This window comes from Castanea sativa, chromosome 3 (genome assembly GCF_040712315.1).
Source record: "Castanea sativa cultivar Marrone di Chiusa Pesio chromosome 3, ASM4071231v1".
Taxonomy (NCBI): domain Eukaryota; kingdom Viridiplantae; phylum Streptophyta; class Magnoliopsida; order Fagales; family Fagaceae; genus Castanea; species Castanea sativa.
Genome location: NC_134015.1, coordinates 22,637,743 through 22,649,085, shown reverse-complemented (window position 1 = coordinate 22,649,085; position 11,343 = coordinate 22,637,743).

The window sequence follows — 11,343 nt, the reverse complement described above, 5'->3', positions numbered from 1 at the left end:
TACAAACTATATTTTTTATTAGCATCTCGAGTCTAAAAGACTCGATTTTGGGCCTACAAAATCGAGTCTTTGATGGTCGATTTTTATGGTCTAATTCTGTCTGGTGTGACATTTTTTCCACGTGACAACTACTTGGAAATCGAGTCTCTAAGACTCGATTTACATCCTAAACCTTTCTGCTTTTCCTCCTTATTTTTTCTACGTTTCACATCTCTATCCTCATTACATCTCCATCTGCTTCTTTCTTCCTCACTACCACTTCATTTGTTCCTTTCTTCCTCTTCATGCTGATCTCCGCCACAGACTCAGGCCGCGCGCGACCCAGGCCGCATCGAGCCCAGGCTGCATCGCGCCCAGGCCACGCGCGACAGCGGCGACCCAGACTGCGTCGCGGCCATGACGCGCGCGACCCAGGCCGCGTCGCGCCCAAGCCGCGCGCGCCCAGGTTGCGCCGCGGCCTGGGTCGCGCGACCTGGGCGCGACGCGACCTGGATCTGGGCTTGCTCTGGATTTTTTTTTTTTTTTTTTTGTGGTGAGTTTTGCTCAGTCATGATCTTCGTGGTGGTGGATGGATGTTGTGTGTTTCCGAGAATAGAGGTTAAGAGAGTTAGACTAATTTTTTTTGCCTTGTAAATCGAGTCTTAGAGACTCGATTTCCAGGTAGGCTCCACGTGAAAAAAATGCCACATCAGACGCACATCAGATGTGAAAATCGACCCTAAAAGAGTCGATTTTTAAGCCCAAAATCGAGTTTCTTAAACTCGAGATGCTAGTAAAAAACATAGTTTGTAAACAGTAACTACTAACTATATTCTTCAGCAACTATGGATAATTGCCCATTTTTGCCGTTTTGATGACCAATAATACAAGTTAGCAATTCCTTTGTAATGGAGTTTTAGTGGTTCTAACAGTAGCACTAACTGAGTTGTAATGGAGTCCTGAATTGAAAAAAACTGAAAGTTAGAGGACTAAATTGACAAAACTGGAAGTTAGAAGATTGAAATGAAAAAAGGTGAAAGTTAGAGGGTCAGTTTTGCACTTTTGCTTAAAAAGTAATTCGACTTTGAGGGCTTGACGACATAACGTAATGATTTCTGTATATAGAATCAACAATTCGACAGTAATTGAGAGAAAAGAGGTTACCAATACCATATCAAGATTACATTGAGAACAAACATTCTTAATCCTAAATAGTTCAAAATTTCTCTCCCTAAAATGTTTTCCTTGTGAGGCATTTTTCCAAATTTCTCTTTGGAAGTTCCTCTCCATGGTCCTTAATCATGAGATTATTTTTCAGTTTTACACACCGTAGATTGATAAAGGTATTTTTGTCCAACCATACGTCTTTGAAACTTGTCGCCCTTCGGGCTGTACCTCCCTCTAGTGGGCCCATAAGGGTTTAAAATATGCTGGTTTAAAAGGATGGGCGTTGACAATGCAACCACCCAGCGTCTCTAAAGGTGCTATCAGTAACTACTTGAGTAGGCGACGAGCGAGAATATCAACTTGAGCTGACAAATGAACATGGGACCAGGCCGATGGATGGAAGTGGGACCATACCAACAATTATTGAGAAACCCCACGTAGAAGGCAGATGAACCTGACAGACAAAGATGCAAGCCTGACGAATTGATGCCCCTAACCTCGACAATTGATTCATGGGTCCCATAAACCTTTACGTGTACACCACTCATAAATCCCTACTTGGCAATAACTTGCATAAAGCGTCCGAAGACCCTTCTACACGCTCGTATCATCCTAATATGGGAAGGAAACCCCGAAATCTTGGGACATTAAACTCCGTATCCTCCATACAGGGAAAAATCCAATATCCATGGGATCCTAGTCAATCTTACACCACTATATAAGCACCTAATCTCCTCTTGCCTAAAGTATGCAGAAAATCCCTAGCTCTCACACTATTGAGTTCTTGGTGATTATTCTTTCACCAATTTAATGTTCGGAGAGTCTTTGGCTAATACTCCACCGGTACTCTTTGCGGGTTCTTGGTTTTCTTGTTCCTTAGGTACCCCATTGGAGCACCCGTGGACAATCAGTTCACTGACGATTTTTGTGTATCATCATAGATGTTCATCTAAAACATAGAAAACCTAGACCTCTACCAGTGAGTTTATTGGTAGAATCCTCTAGAGAGTTCCTTGAGGCATTAGAGTTTAGGGTTGTTGAGAATGATGTTAGTTTCTAGAGAAAGTGCATGTAAAAGAATTCTAGAGTTTTGGGGCCATTGCAGTGGGAAGGCAAGTGAGCCATTTGCTGAGGTTACATAGAGAGTCTAAGATTGCCAAAGTTTTGCAAGTATAGGTTATTGTAATATTATGTCTTCTATAGTGGACTTAGCCAACACACTACACACACACACACTATAGGAACACTCATAACAGAATTATCAAGGGAATTCACTCACACACAGCACATACAGTATTTACAAGGCACCAAACCCAAATTTTATTACTCAATATTCAAGTACAAAGGAAGCCTGGAGAATACACACGAAATTCTCTAAGCCAAAATACACATTTTGCTGTTGACAACCCCAACAACCTAGGCTATATGCGCAGAAATAACTGTCACAGCAGTTACTGCCAAGTAACTAGCCCATGTCTAGGACTTGCTGCCACATGTAGTTTGACTTAGGATACCTCCAACTGATGCTGTCTTGTCCTACTCTTTTTTGAACAAGTGCTTCAATGGTTTTCCACTTCCTTACCAAATTTAAGTGCCTTTACTGTTTGATTGTTATTGCTTTTAGATAGCTGCAAATAAAATACTTGTGTGGGCTACTTGTTTGGAATAAGTCAAAAATTGATCAATTAATATGCTTATTGGTTGTTTGGGGGTCAAAATATGGGTTTTTCAATTGGTTACATGTCATTATGAAACATGTAGGGGACAAAATAAGAATTTTGAATCTAAATGAGCAATTTTATTAAGTGTAATGGTTATCACTTATCACACACATTGTGTAAATGCACACAAGTTAAAATCAAGTTTTGAAAACATGAATTTAGTTATAACAGTAAAATCGTGTTTTGAAAACACGATTTCACAAGTTGTGTATACGATTGTATGTAATTAATTGTGTGCAACAATAATTAACCTTTATTCAAAATCGAAGTTTTATTTTAATGATATAATATAAATAGAAATTATTCTATAATAAGACCCACGTTTACATGAGCAAAAAGTTTAGTCCTAAATAATTTCACTAGTTTCTAAATAATAATAATAATAATTTTACCAAATTATAGCCAATGAAACTAATAAATGGCTGTTATTAACTTGTCATCCCAAATAATTGCGTAAACCAAGTCCTTTTTTGCTTTTCTTTTATAATTTTCACGATCTTTGGCACGCCATTCTTGAAAAATCCGATCCTCGCAAAGTACCACGGTACATATGGTCACACAAATTACATGTTCTTTGTTGTTATCAAAGTCTGCGCAAGAATTTTTTTTTTTTTGAGACAGAATTTCAACCTATGACGTCCGCTCCTGATGATTGCTCTTTATCATCAGACCAAGACACCAATCAGTTTTTGGTGTAGGCGGGATTGAATTCCAAATCTCTTATACAACCATCAGAGACTTTACTAATTGAGCTAACTAGAACCCACAATATTTGATGCACTCTTCTTTATCTTTTAAACTTCTCCATATCAATATGTGAAGCTACAACCATATTGTGAGGTGAAAGGGGAAGAACAGAGGGAGAGAGAAGATCATTGGCTTTCATTGCAACAGATACAACTATAATAAACAATGTCACTATTGCCAAAAGTCTCTTCATTTCAATATTATCCATTCCTCTTATGCAACTCTTAATTTTTTTTTTTTGATATTTGAAAGTTGATACCATATATAACTTTTTAGACAAATGGTTTTATAATGCACATGTTATATTGAGAAGTTTCAATATAACAATATTTGGGTAAAGCTTTGATACAGTACCTTAAGTACAGTACCTTAAGTTCTTTTCTTAAAATTAAACCACCTGTCAAATTAAAAAAAGAAGAAGCAAACGGCGTTAAAATTGTGCACGTCTTTCTTTCTTCTTCCTCCTTTTTGCCTGACCCATGAGAAAACCCAATGGCTTCACAGTTTAGATCTCTCAAACTTCTCACCCCAATCTCATAAATGACTTCTCATCAAAATCAAGCAAAAGAAGGACAAAGGGGCTGGAAATCGTTGCTGGGGACGATCAAAAACAAGGCTAGCTCTTACTATTGTGAGCCATCAACTGCTATTGCTTTCAAGAAACTGTATACGCTAGGATTTAAGGAAGCTATTTGCATAGAAGATTTTGTTGTTCATGCGGTAATGTCTAGCATTAATCCTCTTCAATCTATATCTATTAAAATATAAAAATTAATCCTAAACCAACACTTTGTTAAGATTTGGAGTTTTCTAAGAGACGTTATTCATCTATAGGCAGAGGCACAGAGCATTGAGATGTTTTTTGAAGAAACAATAAATAGGAATGGCAACGGGTCGGGTTTAGGTAGGGTGTTTTGAAACTCAGACCCGACCCGCGGGTCCTCCCCTATTACTCGGACCCGGCCCGTTTAATAAACAAGTCTTTTTTTTAGCCCCAAACTTGGCTAGTCGGGTCTCCGTGGGCCTCATCCAGCCACTTCTGGGCTTAATCCGTGGCCCAATCCAACCCAATCTTATATAAATAAATAAATAAATAAATAAATAAATAAATAAATAAATAAATAAATAAATAAATATATATATATATTTGTATAAAACCCAAACACAAACAGCAACACAAATCAATCATCATTGTTATCAGTCTTACTGAAATGAGATTCTTAGACAGAAAATAAATAATAAATAAACACAAAAAATAGAAGAAATAAAATTCCCTTAATGGATCAATTTTTACATTAACACAAACATCAACTCCTATTCACATTTTTGAAGTTATCTTAGGCGCTATAGTCAACTAAACCAACACAAAATACACACATGCATTACATTCTATACAGATTGAATCCTCAAACAAATACCCAAAAACAAAAACTACTGAGAGATGAAATAAACTCAAAAAAAGAATGAACCAAAAAAAAAAAAGAACTCAGACCACTAAAGCTCCATCGGCGGTGCTTTGATCTAACAACACGACCACATCTCTGTCCGATCTAACAATCCCATGCTCCGATCTATGGATTTCATGCTCCTCCGTGACAAACGGCAACCACCACGAGGGTGAGGGTGGGTCGGTAAGTGAATGAGAGGGAGGGTGAGGATGAGATGTGAGTGAGAGTGAGAGTCAGTGAGGGGACGATGAGATGTGAGTGACCGAGAGCGTGAGCGTGAGAGTGAGAGTCTGAGTCAGTGAGGGTAGGGTGAGAGAGGCGATTGAGTTGAGAGAGAAATGAGGGATATGAGTTTAGGGTTAGAGTTGTGATATATATATATATATATATATATATATATATATATATATATATATATATACATATATATATATAGGTAGGTTTTTTTTTTTTTGTAATTTTTCATTTATCTAACCGGGTCGGGTTGGGTTCGGGTTTGGGTCAGGTTTTTACCAAAACTCGGACCCGTTTCGGGTTTAAAAAAAAAAAAAAAAAAACTCAAACTTAACCCTATTCTTTATCAGGCTGGGTACCCGCGGGTGGGTAGAAATTGCCATCCCTAACAATAAAGATCAATAGAGCCACTTAAATGGAAGGAGCAATCCAAAAAGGTCGTTTCCTGGTATAAAGCTCCAAATCCCATTTGAGGTTCTTACGAGATTTTTTTGAGAGATCTAAAGCCATCGATGATTCTGAGATTGAGTGTGAGAAGTTTGAGAGATTTGAATGAGAGATCTAAAGCCATTGGTGCTTCTAAGATTGAGGGTGAGCAGTTTGAGAGATCTGAAGCGTAAGCCATTGGATTTGTTACAGGTCAAAGGAGAAAAAAGAAAGAGTATTTTTAACGCCGTTTGCTTTTTTTTTTTTTAATTTGACAGGTGGCTTAATTTCAAGAGGGGAACCTAAGGTACTGTATCTAAGCATTCTTATAAGATAAAGATAAATTTCCTATTCAAAATTTATGGATAATTTATCTTTCTTGAAATAATTAATAAAATAAAGATAAATTTTCTATTTAAAATTGATGGGTAATTATCTTTATTAAAATAAATAAATAAAATAGAGATAGTTATTTATCTTTGTTGATTATTATCTTTATCAAAATAGATTAATAGAGATAATTATCTCTAAGCAAAATTTGGGCCAATCAGAGTACTACATATTTTCAAGCATATCAATTCAAAATGGAGTTTATCCTTTGAAACTACTATAAATAGAGGGCATCTGTAGACATCACATTTTGTACTCCTTACAACTTGGGCTCCTATTCTCTAATGATGCTTAAACTCTAAGACCTAAAGCTAGTTTGGAGCCCAATCAGATATTAAATTGACTTGAATAGTGTTAAAATGGAAAATATAACGTTTTAAATAAGCAAAAATCTATTTTTGAAAATAAAATGACCAAAGTGGCCATTGGCCTGTGTACGCGGGCCAAAGCATGCGTAGGTAGGCACATTCCTGCTATGTAGTTAGGGTTTTAGAAGTATATGAAAGACAAGTTTTCTACAATAATGACTGAGATTTGGAATGAATCCCACATTGTCTAGGAGCCGTTCCAAACCACATTTTTTCAACTAAAAAAATCTTTATATGGTACATTTTCAAGACACATAGAAATCTCATAGGAAAAACCTAGGATTCATCAGAAAATAGTGAATCAAAAGGAAGTTTTTTACAAAACACCCTCAAGTAATTTTTATTTGATTGGGACATTTTCTGGTCCCAATCCTTTGAGTTTAAAGTTTCCAATCACTATTTTATTGAATTGCGATAGATTTAACTGAGGGGAACGATTAAAATCAAGCTTAGGAACTTTTGCTTTAAGGTATTCTTTCTTTCTTCCTTTTTTTCTTTCTTTTTAGTTTTAATCTTGCTTCTTTGTGCAGTCTAGGTTTTTATATGTTTGCTTATATTAGTTTTATAATTTTGTTGTGTTTTGAGCATGCTAGATAGTTAGAATTAGGTTTTTGTATGTGCTTTGTTTTCTATTTTGGGTTTTTGGGTTAGGGTTCTTGAACAAGTCCCAGGCATGCATGTCATGAGCATGGTTAAATCCTGTGTACGCAAGCCTCTGGTTGGGTATGAAGGCACTTGTCCAGAAACCCTAATCTAGATTCCTCATGATGTTTGCTAGGTTTGTTCAACATGCTTCCCCCCCCCCCCCCCCATTTTTTAAAGTTTGCTCACATGTTTATACATGCCTGTACCTCTGTCTTATATATTTGTTTGCTATCACATGCTAGATAAGAGTTTTCCTTCGTTTTGATACCATACCATTCATTCACATGCTTATTCATCAATGCCATAGGTGTTGTGTTACTGAGAGATAAATAAAGGGTAAGTCATGCATTAGAAATGTCCATGCATTTGTGTTTTGGTTTTATTTCAATGATATGATGAAACATGCTTAGATGTACGACTAGGGTTTCTAATGTGTTAATGCCTGGTTAGTGATATGCGTTGTGTTTGATGATATGCTTTCTGCCTTGTTTTAGATGTATGATGGGGTTTTCACATGCTAGATGAATGCTAGGATTTCTTTTGTATGTTTTGGCTCTCTTTTGTTTGGTGGATAGATAAGTATGTTTATTTTGGGATGAAAGATGTCATGTTGTATGTTAGATGCATGTTAGTGTGTGTGTGAATTTAGGACACAAGTGTTGAGTTAGTTTTTAATAGGGTTAAGGTATAAGACAGAATGATGGGAGGCTAACCTTAGGGTTGGGCGATCTTGGGTGCCTAACACTTTCCCAAGAGCATACCTAAACTCCGAATCTATATCTCTAGTAGTAAGATCAAAAGGTCCTTCCTCGAAGGGATGCTATATATATGGTTCCTAGACTATTGCAAAAACTAGGTGGCGACTCTCCCCTTGTGTCCACAACATCCCCTCTCATTTTCAACACCAAGTTTTCAAGAAGCCAAAACTCTAGATAAATTCTGTCTCTAAAGCACCAAATAATTTCAACCTAAAATCCAAGAATCTTTGAAGAACATTTGAAGGACTTGAAGAACAACAAATCTCTAACAAGCTCAAAGCCAAAGATTTGTTGTAAAGACTGTTCAATCCATCTTCCAACCAAAGCTAAGAGCATTTCTTGTTCAAGTCAAGTTCAAAGAAGATAGAATTAGAGGAGTATTCTTTTGTAAAAGGATCGAAACAAAGATTGTACTCACTATTTGATTAATATAAAATTATATTTGTGAAACACTTTTTCAATTGTTTGATTTTCTACTATTAAGAATTTTGTGTTTACAGTGATATTATCATTATTTTTATATTATAAATAAAATAAAAGAGTGATTCAAAAGAGACACGTGAAGTGACTTAAATTAGATAGACACGTGACTCAAAATTGGACTCAAATTGAAATCTAATTTAGAATTTAATTGGATTTAGACTTTTCAATTTTTACTCACAATAGTTTATTTGACACAAAAATTAAAAATTAAGGGTCCGTTTGGATAGAGCTTATTGCTGAAAACTGAAAACACTGTAGCAAAATAATTTTTAAATGTGTGAATAGTACTGTGGGACCCATTTTTAATAAAAAAAATTCTGTAAAGTGAAGTTTGTGGGTCCCATGAACAGTACACAGGACCCACAAATGTGCTGAAAGTCAGCAAATGCGGCTACTGTTCATGCACAGTAACATGAACAGTAGCCTTGTCCCCCTGACCCGTGCTGCAGCAGCAGAAGAAGAAGAAAAAAAAAAAAAAAAAAACAAAAAACGCAGACGCAGACGCGGAAGAAGCTGTATCCAAACTCAGCCTAAATGGGATACATAGTTTACAATTGGACTTCAATTGAAATTAAGTTTAGATTATAATTTAAATTTCTCTTAATTTTGACTTTTAACATATATATATATAATTTATATATATTATATATATATAATTTAAATTTCTCTTAATTTTGAGTTTTAACACGCGCATATATATATATGTTTGTGTGTGTGTGTGAATTGTTGTGCCTCAACGCATTTCAAGGAGAACTAATTAGCTCTAGATTCAAGTGGCAATCCAACTGGGGGTAGACAGAGCTTGGACGAAATAGCAAAATAACCCTCAGTTTCTAACTATATAGTTAGCAGGCCCGGTTTGCAAACTATATCATAAACTAGCATCTCGAGTCTAAAAGACTCGATTTTGGGGCTATAAATCGAGTCTTTAATGCTCGATTTTTATAGTCTAATTCTGTCTGATGTGGCATTTTTTCCACGTGGAATATACCTGAAAATCGAGTCTTAAAGACTCGATTTACAAACCCAAAAAAAATTAAATCCAAGTCTTTTACCATCTGTTCCTGAAATACACAGCAGCCATCAAAATTCATCACGACAACCATCAAAATTCATCACCATGGGAAGATCACGCAGAACCCAGTACGCACAAAAAAAAATAAAAATAAAACCATTGCCCAGATCCACGGTGACCTGGGTCGCGCGGCCTGGGCGCGACCCAGGCCGCCGCGCCCCAGGTTCGCGCTACCTGGGGCGCGGAGGCCCGGGTCGCGCGACCTGGGGCGCGACCCAGGTTCGCGTTGCCTGGGCGCGACCCAGGCCTCCGCGCCCAAGGTCGCGTGAACCTGGGGCGCGGCGGCCAGGGTCGCGCCCAGCGGCGCGAACCTAGGTCGCGACTGGCCGCCGCGCCCCAGGTTCGCGCGACCTGGGGCGCGGAGGCCTGGGTCGCGCGACCTGAGGCGCGGCGGCCTGGGTTCGCGTGGGTCGGCGGCGGCTGGCGGCTGGGCAGATCAGCGTGGAAGAGGAAGAAAGAAGCAGATCAGATCAGGTGAGAAGAGAGTGAAACCCAGAAAAAATAAAGAGAAAGAAGAGGATATTTTAAAGGATATAAATCGAGTTTCAGATACTCGATTTCCAACTAGACGTCACGTGGAAAATATGCCACATCAGATGAAATTAGACTATAAAAATCGAGCATTAAACACTCGATTTATAGCCCAAAATCGAGTCTTTTAGACTCGAGATGCTAGTTTATGATATAGTTTGCAAACCGGGCCTGCTAACTATATAGTTAGAAACTGAGGGTTATTTTGCTATTTCGTCCACAGAGCTTCTATTTTCTTATTTTTATTTTTATTTTTAAAGGAAAGTAAGATCTCTTTCGTGGGCCCTCTCTCCAACGAGTTTTTTCTAGGTGTTGTTGACGTGGACTAGGAAATTATGTCTCATGGTTGGCTGCCATTGGAACAAACTCTAAGTCCAAGAGTGTTCGCCTTAAGTCATTCATTTTTAGAAATATTTTATGAAAAATTAAAAAAATTGCATTGGAACAAATTCTAAGTCCAAGAGGGTTCGCCTTAAGTCATTCATTTCTAGAAATATTTTATGAAAAATTAAAAAAGTTGTAAAATTTTTTAATATTCGATAAAACTTTTTCCAAAGTAAATATACACGGTTTTGTATTTTATTATTTTTTTTCTACATTTATGGGGTCCTACTATACTATTTCAGCTAACTTTTACCTTTATTTACAGTACTTTTACAATAAATTTTCAGTTTCAGCAAAATAAGCGGTATCTAAATAGACCTTATTCTTAATAAGGCAACTAAAAATATGTCCCAATTAGATTGATTTTTTAAATATTTGTTAGTATTCTTTTCAAATAGTTTTGAAAAAAAGGTAGGGGTATAATAGGAATATTAGTAAATTAGTGAATTTTATTTTTTTAGAAACATGACAATATTTTAGGACATCCCAAAATGGAATAAAGGACAAACAAACAGGGACGAAGGGAGTAATAAAAAAGAATAAAAAAATGTTATGTAATTAAAATATAATGTTGAATACATAATCTTATGTAAGTGTTTTCAAAAAGTGGTTGCGTAAAATATAAAAACTAGAACCTTATGCTAAAATAGACAGAAAGTGGAGAGAGAAAAGACTAATGGAAGGCCTTGCGGTTGGAATTCGATCTGAACCTTTGCATCTACTCTCTCTAGGAGAATGAATAAGCCTACACCTGGTGTCGATGTGTGTACTACCGGGGCCTTGATGAGGCAATTGTTGTGGGTATAACACATTTGTTGAAGCATTACTATTCAAATCACTCAACTTTTACCAAACATCATGTAAAACAATGGTTGTTCAAATTACACATAGTATAATATTTGTTACTGTTGCACCATAAAATAATTTTCTATTATATATATACATGCACACACAATTTCATCTTTCGATTAGATTCTTATTATATCT